This window comes from Leptonychotes weddellii, unplaced genomic scaffold, assembly GCF_054177405.1.
Source record: "Leptonychotes weddellii isolate Sample4059 unplaced genomic scaffold, ASM5417740v2 HiC_scaffold_2389, whole genome shotgun sequence".
NCBI classification, from domain to species: Eukaryota; Metazoa; Chordata; class Mammalia; order Carnivora; family Phocidae; genus Leptonychotes; species Leptonychotes weddellii.
In genome coordinates this window covers 1-13,463 of record NW_027828991.1, presented here as the reverse complement: position 1 = coordinate 13,463, position 13,463 = coordinate 1, and the positions used below count along the sequence as shown (strand labels likewise).

The 13,463-nt window shown below is 43.4% G+C and overlaps 1 non-coding gene across 1 annotated transcript; it reads right to left on the bottom strand.

Moving 5' to 3' along the window:
• Nucleotides 1-8,197: 8,197 nt before the first annotated feature.
• On the bottom strand, nucleotides 8,198-8,306 carry LOC115944703 (U6 spliceosomal RNA). Its single transcript, XR_004079222.1, has one exon. It is a non-coding gene; the product is annotated as a U6 spliceosomal RNA (small nuclear RNA).
• Nucleotides 8,307-13,463: the final 5,157 nt, after the last annotated feature.

The following is a 13,463-nucleotide window of genomic DNA, read 5'->3' as shown; positions in this document are numbered from 1 at the left end:
AACAAAAAGATTATGATCAAATATGATCAGGCTGGTATATAGATCAGTGGCACACACTAGATTTTGGGTGTATTTTGGTCTGTTAGAAGAAAGTGCCTCCCAAAATTTTAAAGAAAGAAAAACTTATATAGGTACAAAAATAAGGGTTGATATGATGAAGGGATGGAATATGACTGTAAAGATGAAAATTATAAAAAATTTTATAAGAGGAATTGATAAGTTGTTTGAAAAAAGAAAGAAGAGGATTTAAAAAAAGAGAGAAAGAAAAAAAAAGGGAGAGAATGTGATCAGGCAGGAGAGTAGAACAAAACCATACACTAGAGATTTAGGGTAAGTTTTGATCTGTTAGAAGAAACTATCTCAAAATTTTAGAGAGTACCACTTATATATATATGCCAAAAATAAGGGTAACTACTATGAAGGGATAGAATATGACTCTAAAAATGAAAAATAGAAATGTTTTTTAAAAAAGGGATTGATAAGATGTTATTTGAAAAAGGGAAAAAGAAAAATTCAGTATATGTGCTGCCGAAGCGAGCACGGGAAAAAGAAAAATTCAAAAAAAAAAAAAGACAGTTAAAAAAAACAAAATTAACTTTGAAACACTAAAGAATCATGGTAAAAAAGCCATGGATTCTATGTGCATTATTCCCCTACCGCTGGAGTTCTCCTGTTCTCATTGATCGGTAAACTTGGTCTTGGCTGGCTGTTCTCACTGATCTTCTGGGGGAGGGGCCTGTTGCTGTGGTTCCCAAATGTCCCTGCTGGAGGTGGAATTGCCCCACCCTTGCCGGGTCCGGGCTAAGTAATCTGCTCAGGTTTGCTCTCAGGAACTTTTTGTTCCCTGTAAGCTTTCCGTACAGCTTTGGAGGCAGAGAGTGAAAATGGCGGCCTCCCAATCTCCACCTGGAGGAGCCGAGAACTCGGGGCCCCGCTCCTCAGTGAGCCCCCAGAGAAAAGCCGTCAGTCACTCCCGTCTCCCCGGTCTCCGGCTGCATTCCATGCTCACCCGGCCTGTGACCGAGCATTTCTATCTCTGGCACCCGACCTCGTGTGGAGTCTCCAAATCCAGCAGATCCCTGCAGTGCACTCCCGTGCTGCTCCTCCTGGGAAAGGAAGGTGAGTCTCCCCGGATGTGCCGCTTGTTGGGTCCCTACTGGAGGAGCAGTGGCCCAACTGTGCTGTGGATCACGGTTTATGGCAACCCTGAGCTGAGAGCTTGCGCCTGGGCTCCGTCTCTGCAGCCGGCTTCCCCACTCCGATACCTGGGAGCTCTGCCACACTCAGGCACCCCCAGTCTTTCTTTGACCCCGAGGGTCCTGAGTCCACACTGTCCCACGAGGGTTCCACCCCCCGCTTAGCCACCAGAGCGATGCCCCACAGTGGAGCAGACTTCTAAAAGTTCCGATTTTGTGCTCCGTGGCTCTATCACTTGCCAGAAGTGGCCGATGGAGGCCCCCTCCCCCGCCGTCTATCCTCCTGAATATCGCCTCGGATTCCCTTCTCCGCATGTCCTACCTTCCAGAAAGTGGTCGCTTTTCTGTTCAGAGAGTTGTTGCTATTCTTTTCTTCGATCGCCTGTTGAGTTTGTAGGTGTTCAGAATGTTTTCATCCCTATCCAGCTGAATTCCTGAGACCAGAGGAAATCCAGGTCTCCTACTCCTCTGCCATCTTGCTCCGCCCCAGATAATCGGTGTTGCACATTTCTTATTAGATTCTTTTCCCATTTTTTGATGCTGTTATATATCTCAGCACTCTTGCCATTATATCTCATATTTTGTATCTCATTATTTGATTATTTATGTGTATGAAATGCAATTGATTTTTAAAGTACTGATTTTTGTATACCTAGCAATCTTGCTAAACTCAGTTATTGATCTTAATAGCTTATCTATACATTTTTTTTTGCAGTTTTTACTTATACAATTATATCATCCATAGATAATGGTAATCCCCTTCCTTCCTTCTTTCCTTCCTCTCTTCCTTCCTTCTTTCCTCCTTCCCTCTCTCTTTCCTTTTTTCTCTTTTTCTTTTAGCCTTATTGATCTATCTGGCTAAGACCACTAAGAAAATGTTGAAAAGAAACATAGCGGACATCCTTGTCCTAATCCCTAAAAAATAAAACTTCCCACATCTCACTCTTATGTATGATGTTCACTATACACCTTCATGTCGTTACCCCTTATTTGATTAAAATGTTCTGTTTCTAGCTTGTTAAGAATTTTGTTTTTAGAGAGGGGGGAGGGGCAGAGGGAGAGAAAGAATCCCAAGCAGGCTCCACAGCCAGTGAAGATCCCCATATGGGTGGGGCTTTATCTCACAACCCTGAGATCATGACCTGAGCTGAAATCAAGAGTCAGTCACTTAACCGACTGAGCCACCCAGGCTTGGTCCCATACCAAAACTCAGGGGGCTTGCCAGATCCCAACCCTTGCAAAGTACTAGGCTTCCATGTTTGTCTCCCTGAATCTAGGAGGCTGTCACTGATCTCCATGTTAGCCAACAACACCAGCCTCTCACCAATCTCTGTTTTAGCCAACAGACCTAGGGCAAGAGTCTAGGCTGGTTTCAGGGGCTGGGTTCACTGATCTGGATTTCAGTATTCTCCTGGATATTTTCTTATACTTCTTGTCTATGTTGTTAGCTCTCCCATGCTCACAAACAGATTTTTAAAACACACTATTAGCTTTTATAAGGGTCTCAGGAAGATCGATCCTAGACTACCGAAAATGGAAATCCTAATGACCATTTTCATAGTCGATAAATTTACATTACTTTTAGAATTTATGACTATACAAAATGATCACATTCTTCTGTGTTTAATGAACTTTAAAAATGAATTTTATTTTATTATTTGTATGTAATAACTACAAATAGCAATGACGGCCACTACATTCAGCTGTGTCTAGTGTTCAATCCACAAGAGCTCTTAGCAAAGGGAATGAGTGGAAACTGGAATTTAGACCAGGCTCTGCTGGCCAAACTCATCCCTGTAGGTTTCTCCATCCAAAGGAGTCACCTTTTTCTAATCTGTATGAAGACTAAAAGTGACCCTAGCTAGGAACTGCCACTACAAAGGTATGTAAGGTTAAGTTTGTCCGTAGGATTTGCAGAAGGCCTGGAAATAGGTAGCCTAACCAGAGAGGGATAGTGTGGGAGTCTTCCTGAATTAATGAACAGCCAAGAATGATTTATAATTAGTGAGTCATTTGTGTGTAAATTTTGGTTTCTGAATTACTTTATGGCATTTATTCATTTAAGAGATTATTTCTTGAAGTTTTATTTACCCTGTTCCCTTGCTTTGCCAACTTTAAAATTTTTTAAACAATAGTTAATACAAGAGTAAACTTTACTATAGTTTACCTTTGAATTACAGTGAAATCCCATGTTTGCATTAGAATATGTCTGGAGAGATGATGATTTTATGACAGGAACGCACTTTATAAGCATCCACAAACACAGTTATTTAAATGTCACCCAAAGCCAGCATTGGAAGACAGACGTTGGAAGATGAAAATGATGAATTCTTGATACAGTCGGAAGACTGTCAAGAGACCAAGACACCATGCTAAAGAAGTTGGATGTCATCCTATAGTGAATACTTACCTGGGCTTAACCCCAGGAATGTTCTGGCAAGGCCACTGGGAAGATGGGGGCAGCCTGGAGCTGATGGGGTTGATGGTGGTGTAGCTCAGCCAGGGTGGGGCCACCACAAGGAGAGGCAAGCCCAAAGTAAAGATTGGGTGGAGGCATTTTCAGGGTAGAATCCTCACATAGCTTGTCATCTAATCAGTGAGAGGAATAATCAAGAAGGAGAAATCAAAAATGGATTTTAGCTCTAAGAATGAAAACTCAAATTGTGCTTTAAAGACCTTTATATCATTCAATATATAGTATTAAAAAATAAAATTATTTTATCCCCAAATAAATTATTAAGGAGAGAAAACCTCTGGTATTATCTCTCATTATTGTTTAATTAGAATATAACTTTAAAAAATAAAATTAATAAGATAGATCGCCAATTTCAATTAAAAACAGTATTATGGAATTGTCTTTGACTCATTCTGTTAAAATAAAATTTCACAACACCACAAAACTATAAAGTGGAAGAATCTAAATGTACGAGGGTTTCCTATATAGTTCTTTTCCATTCTAAGTCCTGCTTTTAAGTATCTGGGGCACTTGGCTGGGTGGGGGGCAGGAAGGCAGAGAAGGCAGGGGCTGGAGAAAGAAGCCTGTTAGATTCCATGCTTGTTCAACTCACATTTGTAAATTTTTAGTGCAATTAAGGCACAGTCTACATCTGCAAAGCAAGCCGTTCATGTTTCATTGAAAAGCACCCCCATAATATTTCGGTCATCTAAACGGGTGCTTTCTTTTGTACAAATACGTGACACTACTATAGTTTTCATACAAAAAGGATTTACTGTATTAGATATAGTAAACCAGTAAACCACGAGTGAACTGTGGGGATAGTTCTATCTTAAGTTTTTATTCCAAAACTGTCCCTGCTCTGTGACCAGCTGATATGCTTCAAGGTGTGAGTGCAGGGAAGCTGGAGGAGCCCCCTTGCATGAACCTTTGCAAAACTATTGTTTTGTTCTAGGTGCAGGGATCCCTGTGGAGGCCTGGTAGGGCAAGGAGGAGTGCGCTGGTAAGTATCTGGAAAGTGTAAGGTGTGAAGAAGGAATAAAGAGGGTCATCAGGAATGGAGCTGAAGGGGCAGGCCAGAGGAGGTAGGTGGAGAGCTGTCTCTTGGTGATGCTCAACGTATCGTATATCATTAAAATAAAGAAAAGTTACCAAACAGTGGGTTTCATTTCCAACGGGAATGATATTTTGAAAACATTAAATCAATTTATGTTTTGTTGTTTTACTACAACCTTTTCCCCTTAGGGCAAAGCCAGGAAGGTTGTGACCCCAGGGGAGGGAGAGCCTCTATGTGCCAGAATCCAAGTTTGGGGGCTGAACAGAGAATCTTCCCACAAGCCCCAGTGGAGCCCATTCTGGAAGAGGCAGGGCTGCGCAAACACCGGGGGCTGTGGTCCTGGGGGAGTGGGGTGCTCCCTCTCCGGGACAGGGTACAAGTCCCTTGGAAAGGAGGTTCAGGAGAATGGGGACTGGTATAAGCCAGCAGTGTGAGGGAGAACTGGAACCCTGGGGTGACCTGGTCTGGGCCTTCCCCTCCTGACAGATGGCGTAGGCTTCTGTTGGCTACACACCCAACCACGGGGTGTGTTTATGGTAACTTGTAGCTCTCTACTCTCTTGGCCTGGAAACAGAGGGGGAGGAAGAAACCAGCAAACACAGAACACACAACTACTTCCAAAGAAACCAAGGTAACCTGAAAGACACTGCCTCCCACCGAAGTGAGTTTATTCTCTCAAATGGGAATTTTCCAGTGTCGTCCTTCTCCTGGGATACCTTCACCCCCATCCTCACCGACAGGATGAGCACAGTTATAGGGAATACAAGATCCAAACATCTTATATCCTCAGTCGGTAAATGTGTGTGTATTCATTTATGTGAAAGAAAATCCAAAACAGTGTTTGGTTTTGGTAATGAGATCATGGGTGATTTTTTTTTTTTTTTTTTTACCATTTTTCTTTGTTTTTGAATTGGGTGAAAATATTTCTGACCATGTATAGCTACTTATTTTCCAAAGCAAAATAAGACAATGCAAACCATAAGGTTAGGTCCACTTAAATGAGAGAAAGAAAAGCAGCATTCTCTTTACCCCTTCATCCCCGAGCAAGTGGCAGTCTCTCTGGGCCATGGCTGCAGAGCTCTGTCTGGGCTATTATGGGCACAGGGTCAGGGGGTGGGGTCTGGGCGCAACAGTGAGACCACCAGCAGGATGCAGGTGAGAGGGAAGCAGGAGGAAGGCAGCACCTGGGGAGGAGGAAGCCTCCCTGATGCCCCAGTGCCCCATCTCCCCTCCAGCTCTCCATGGTCCTCCCCAGGCTGCACGATCCCTGCTCTCTGCCCAGAGCGTGGCTCTGCCGGCCGCTGCCACCCTTGAGGCAACACCCTCTGCTCCAACACAGCCCTGCCCCATTGCCCCCCCATGCTTGGCCAAGGGACCCGCTGCCCCACTGCTGTGCCGGAGATTAGCCGTTCTGAAGAAGGAATTCATGCTTAGGGCCAACAAGTATGGATTAGTTAATGCACAACCTCTCCATGACCTTCCAAAGGGCCAGAGGGGCCTTTTTATTTACTTACTTTTTTATTTTAGTGGGGAACTCCTGATGACCCAGTAGGTAAAAGGCATGCTGTGTGCTCTGCCACTCAGTTTCCACAAGGGGAGATCTGCCCCAATAACTTTGTGGGACAGGCATGATTGTCCCTGGATTACAAACAAAGAGACTGAGGCTTAGCAGACTCAATGAACAAACAACAAGAACAAACAAAATCCTTGTCCCAAATCAGGCAGCTACCTTGGGGCAGGGCTGCAACCAGATTCTCCACCACAGCTGAAGGGAGCCTCCCAGCGGCTCACTTGCAAGCACAATGGGCTGGCTGCTGTCCACTCTGTCCACCCAGAGTCTAGTCCTGGCAGTAGGCATATGGGTGCGATCACAAGCGTGTCCACCTCTGCTGTCATTACTTCTGAGGACACAACATCATCCTCATCAGCAGTCAACACCCACTGACAGGCAACAGAAATGTATAGATCTCTGAATGTTGGGTAAGTCTCATGGAGAAAAAAAATTTTGATAAAAAAAACTTAGAAATTCTGTATAATCTAATTTTTCTAAACATTCGAGCCATTAATTGTGTCTGTAAATATAATAGCTGTAGCTGAATAATTTTGCTCTTTCTTGCTAGGCATGATTTATTTATTTACTTTTCAGTGTTTAATCATATCTTTGGTATTAAATATTAGGCTCAGACTCCTTCCCAAAAGACATAGCTTATAATATCATGGGGACATTAAATTTAATCATTGTTGGCAATTCTTTGATGTTATCCTGGAAAATGTGCTTATAGCAGCTGCAGACAGTGGGGCCCCAAGCCTCCATGTACATTGTATCTGTGATAAAACAGCCACTGAGACCCTGAAAAGCAGCCTATTGACCCTCGCTCACAATAACAATATGCCCCGAACTGAGTCTCCATCGTGGTAATTGAATTGCAGGGAATTCACGTGAAGCCTCCAGTGTCTGTTCTTTTGAGACCATTTATATTCTTTTTCCATTTTTCTTTTAATTATTGTAAAAAGTGAAACTAATATTTTTTGGAGAGTGAATCTTTGGAGGCTGCTATTCTATATTCTGTAGACATCTCTATAGTCCCTGATAGCCTCCCCCTAAATAATCCCGTACCATAACTTTTTTTGTGGGCTGGAGACAAAATAAAGAAGTTGAACAGGAGCAGAAGGTCCATCTCATACATAATATATTCCTGTATTGGGACCATGAAAACACTGCTAAAGGGAGTTAATGAACCTAAAAAAATGAGCATTTTGTTTCCTCATTTTAAAAGAAATCTCATTACCAGATTAGTATGGTGTTTCTCATTTTTGGATCATTCAGTCTTCCCTCTGTCTCCTTTTTATTTTATTTTTTATTTTATCTATTTTTTCCCTCTATCTCCTTTTTAAAGGCTCATTGCGTTTAAGGTATTAAATGTGCTCTTCGTGAGTAAGACAGAGAAGAAAAAACCCCAGCTTTTCTTCAAGTACCCACAAGGCAAGAATTTCAAGCAAAGGTGTTTTTAACTAAAGATATCCTAGGTGACTGTGTTGAGAACAAGGGTGTCTTTCCTTGCTGGGCTCATTATGGGATGGTTCTGGAGTGGCTGGAACTCAGGACCTTGGTGCAGCCTGCAGAGACTCCGGGAATTTGCAGAAGGCCAAGGGCAGATGCCATCTTTCTTTGGGGTTGGAGTCTAGGTTCCTTTCTGTCCATCCTGTCATTCCTTCTTCACTCACCTATTCTCTCCCTAGCACTGTTTTGCTGACCCTGCCTCTGGGAGGTGTGTTCGGTGTATTTTTAGTATCTGTTTTTCTTATAGCAGCCAATTGTCTCATATGGGTCCATGGATCATTCACAGTGAGCTGTTCTCTGCTTGTCCTCTCCAAGAGACCACCTCCTCGCACCCGTGTGAAGAACTCCTCTTGGTTTTAATACACAGGCAGGCCAGGTTTATTTTAGATGGGTACCTCTCTTGGTATCTGAGAACAGAGGTGTAACTGAGAAGCTCTTCCTTTTTGATTTAACAAGCATTATGATCTTTCTGCAGGGTCCATGCTAATCTTCTCTGTATCCTTCTAATTTTAGTATATGTGTTGCCGAAGTGAGCACTATAAGCATTATGATCTGCTTAAATTGATTTTCATATTTACTTCTATCAATGGGACATGGGACACTCATTATGCAAGCACTCAAGTTAGCCCCTCACTTTTGAGAAATTGCTTCCCTTTTTGGTTAAGCTTTTATGGAACATGGGAATTTATGGAGCTTTAAATAAAATCTACAGTTCACACTAGTGCAAAAATGTTGCCAGAAAAACATCATCGGAAATTTAGCTTTTTCCTCTTTGGAGCTATCTTCATTTGCTCAGAATAAACAACAAAACCAACAACATTAGTGCTGACAAACACTTTGGTTATAGTGTTTTGCCCCCTCTGTTCTCTATGCAATGTCCGTGTGTGCACGTGTGCTATACACCTGGGTGATCTGATTTGCAGCCACTAGCCACTGCAGCTCTTGGGATCTTGCAGTATGGCTAGTCTAAACCGAGATGTGCTGTCAGTGTAAAATATTCGCTGGAGTTCAGACTGAATATAAAAAAGTTGTAAACTATCTCAATTATTTTTACAATTGATTACATGTTGAAATAATATTTGAGATATATTGAGTTAAATAAAACATACTAAAATTAATTTTACCTATTTCCATTTATCTTTTAAATTTTACCTGTTTTTTGTTGTTGTTTCACTTTTTCACCTTGTTAATACACATACGTGGCTCACATCATATTTCTCTTGAACAGCGCTGGAATGGGCAGGATACCCACTGCTTAACAGCCAAGATTTAAAAATTTTAAGGGGTGTGTATCCAACAGTCCCTCTCTAGGCACCTAATGCTTGATTATAACTACCATTTGGGTCTGATGAGTCTTTTGGACTCAATATGTCTTTTTACAATACTAGAAAATGTTCAACGTTCTTACATTTTTTTTTTTAAGAGACAGAAGTATTAACTATAAAGGATTGAATCCACACTGCAAAAGGAGACAATGTACAGTTTACTGCACCTTGAGGATGTGTATGGTATGTATAAGCATATAATTTCTATAAATGAGGTATGGCTTAGTTTTGGTATTAACTTCCCGTCCCTCCTCACTAAACAGCACACAATTAATTTAGCCAGGTATAATTAAATCATGCTTTCTCTGCTCTGGTTTTCCCACTCTCTGTCTCCCATGTACCCCATGCTGTTTTGTTTTGTATGGGATAATACCATTTGCTGTGGAATTCTTGTTTTGTTATATCAGGACTTTCCATACCAAATTGCAGAGATAGCTTTCAGTCTCTCTATCTGCAGTTGCTCAATAGGAGGACTTAAAATAGAACATCTTCAACAAATTTCTGCAACTATCTATTTCCAGCAGCATGGGCTCTAAGGAGATTAACTCTGCCTATGCCGCTTTCTGCAAAAGGTCTGCTGGGTTCTTAGTTCTGGCTGCTCTGGAACCTACGATTGGACGACAGCTGGCTGCTACATCTATTTTGCAACTTTCTTGTCTGCCCTGAGCTGCTGTCATACAAGAAGTCTCATCCTGGGTTTTGGTAAGAGAACATTTTCCACATTGATTCCAAAATGATAATGGTTCAGACTTGAGTTCTGCATGGCCTCCTGTTTCCCTATTAAATATCCATCCCTTTCCCCATCAAGGTCCCAAACAGTTGATCAAAATATTTATCCAATAGAAACAGTTCTTGTCACAGAGGGGAATCTCTCCACGTCCCTGTGCTTGCATGAGAGGCATCAAAACCCTTTCTGGTATTCAAGCAATACTAGAGAGCTCCACAGCATGCCAAATAAGTATGCAGTAGGTTTGTTTTAAAATATTTCCTCAGGTCAAACCGGTATTTGGCATATCAACCTTAGAAACAATAACCTAAAAGAGAGAGGGTTAAGTTATATGAAAGAATATGTTTTCAAATAAAAAAAAACCCAGCTGACTGAGTCACCGATGTCCTTTGTTTTCATTATTGTTGCTCAAGAAAACTCTATGTTTGTCACTTTCTAAATTCCTTTTTTTTTAACTAAAATTTCTGTACTGTTTCTGGATAGCTCAAGAAATTATAATGCTTTGTGAATTGTTCTCGCTGGAGCATCAGCTGGCTGATGGGAGGCCCAGGTACTGCCCAGCCTGGTTATTCTTTAACATTTTAGAGTCCCAAGGAGGTGTTCCTCAGGGTCAGGATTCCATTGTTGGTTGAGGGCTAGGGTTCATTCCCAGTCCAAGCTACTTTCTAACAGATTGTGCAGATCCTTGATCTTTCCAGAAGGTTTGGGGCACTTGTCAAATATTAGGTGCTTACTAAGTGGTCACTGAATACATAAATAATTGAAGGAAAGGAGTATTGGTTCTCTTCTTGTTTGTTTCAGTTTTGAAATTCAACCACTAACAGTAATCACAAATTTTAAGAGTAATGGCTAACATTGGTTTTCTGATGCTCCAGGAATTCTCCAGTTTCCTAAGAAATGTCAGGAAATCCTATAAACCGAAGTTTAATTCTCTTTGTTTTTTTATTTTTTAAAAGATTTTATTTATTTATTTGAGAGAGAGAGAGGGAGAGAGGGCACAGAGGGAGAGGGGGAGGGAGAAGCAGACTCCCCGCGGAGCAGGGAGCCCGATGCGGGGCTCAATCCCAGGACCCTGAGATCATGACCTGAGCCAAAGGCAGATGCTTAACCGACTGAGCCACTCAGGTGCCCCTTTAACTCTCTTTAATAAAAACAAACATAGAAGGCATAATTTATAGAAAGATGGGCATAGGGTCACAGGCTATATCAGTGCCTTAAGCATGGGCTCAACACGTTAAAATATTTATAGTTTTGGGAAATCACAAGTTTTCTTTTTTGAAATAAGCTTTGACTCGAGAAGTCTGATTTTCTAAAGCAGCAAACAAACCAATTCTTAATTCTAAGTGTTTCCGGGGCAAAAATGGTAAAGCACAAATATTCCAACTTTTTAAAAGGCATTTTGATGTCTTTGTTAAGCTTCCTTATAGTTTCTGTGCCCAAGAGCAACAAAGTGAAGGGCAGCTTCTTACAAGTGGTTATCCAGGAAATGGGGGCGGGACAAGGAGGAGAGGTCTCCCCCGCCAGGCTGGAGGTGGGGCTGGTCACCAGGCCCAGGGTACCTGGGGCTAACTGAAAGACGCACCTTTGTTCATTCATTATGCTGTCAGCGGATGGCCCTGGAGCGCCAGTTCCTGCCAGGTTCTCTCCTGGCAAAGAAGCAAATGGGTTCTTGGTGAAACGTCTCATTTCATGCTCACTCTAAGTCCAGAAAGCTAACAGGAACAAGCTCATTCAAGTTTTCTCAACCCGAACATGCTGATAGTTAAGGCTCTGCTCACTCCTCTGCTGTAGCCACTGACTGTCAGTGGGCACAACCCAGGCGACCCCACAAGGCACCCTGTCGTCGGCGTGTGGGGACATCCCCGGGCAGTCCGGTGGTTTCCACTGTGCTAAGAGTTGCCCAGGCCCGGGTCCCGGTTGCTGCTGTGCCTCCTGAAGGGCCACCTCACAATGTGGCCTGCTGCGCATGGGCTGGACCAAAACCTGTGGCTCAGAAGCTGCCGTCTGCTTTAGCAGAAGCGACGGAAAATGCAGGCTGTGGGGGCAGGTCCCGACACCTGACTGTCTTATCCGCACTGAGGGGCAGTCCCAACACAGGGACTCACAGAAGGGGACCCGGAGAATAGCCTTGCCCCCATCGTCGGCTGCTCCTTGGGGAACCGCTGGCGGCTGACAGGAAGGCCCAAGTTCGAATTCCCCAAGGTGAGAAGAGCCCTGCCTTCCTCAGGTCTGCTGGAGAAACAGCCCGCAGAGCACGCCTTACAGCGTCGGCTCCACTCACACCCTGGGTCAGGAACTTCCCGCAGCTCCCCACCACACTCGTTCCACCAGACGCTTCCAACAGCATGCACACATTCACCCCAGCCTGGTGTGTTTGCTCCACACCGTCTTACAAGAAGCTCTCCCTGCCCCACTTTGTACCACAGACCCCTCCCCTACACTGTGGCCCATGGTCCTCATCTTTTCCCTTTTGCTTCATTTTCTGCCCCTTGTCTCCACTGATTCCTTGGATACTTTGTTTGTCTCCCATCATGAATACAAGGATTCTCTATTATGCTCACTGCAGGAGCTCAGTGCCCAGCACAGAGCCCGGCTCATGATAGATGCTAAATCCATTTCAATCATAATTCAGTAAATAATAAGTGTGGTATGCAAGAATCCATTTGGAAAGCAGGGGTGTATTTGTCAAGGCTAATACTAGAAGAAAACTATCGATTAACTCTTAAATTGCACAAAACATTACTTTCTTCATGGAGTCAAACTTCATTCTATTTCAGAGCCAACTTCGGATGGGTGTTTGGGAGCTCGTGCTTCTGTTGAGTCTCCCAATGACTCCTCCTTCTTCTCCTGGTTCCAGGTTCCCCTGGCAGATCCCCAGCAGGGATCTCAGCACATCCAGCCTGGCAGACCCTCATTTTACTCTGTGCCCACAGCTCAAACCATTATGCCCTGCCCCAAATCGGCCGCTCCTGCCATCCGAGTCTGGGGTTGCACCAGATCACCAGGGCGACACCCCCTTTCCTCTCTGGAGGCCCTTGCCTCTTCTTCTGCCCACCGCTCCTAATTGAGATGGTCTATTAGAAACATCTACTCAAGTTGAAACTTCAAAAAGAGGAAGATGCCCATCCCTCCTCTCCCCAGGGGATCCCGGGCTCCTATGCAGATTGGCCCCCTCCCTGCCTAACATCTTTTTTTAAAAAAATTTTTATTGTTATGTTAGTCTCCATACATTACATCATTAGTTTTAGATGTAGTGTTCATGATTCATTGTTTGTGCATAACACCCAGTGCTCCATGCAGAACGTGCCCTCTTTAATACCCATCACCAGGCTAACCCATCCTCCCACACCCCTCCCCTCTAGAACCCTCAGTTTGTTTTTCAGAGTCCATCGTCTCTCATGGTTCGTCTACCCCTCTGAATTCCCCCCTTCATTCTTCCCCTCCTGCTATCTTCTTCTTTTTTTTTTCCTTAATATATATTGCATTATTTGTTTCAGAGGTACAGATCTGAGATTCAACAGTCTTGCACAATTCACAGCGCTTACCAGAGCACATACCCTCCCCAGTGTCTATCACCCAGTCACCCCATCCCTCCCACCCCACCCCCCACTCCAGCAACCCTCAGTTTGTTTCCTCCGATTA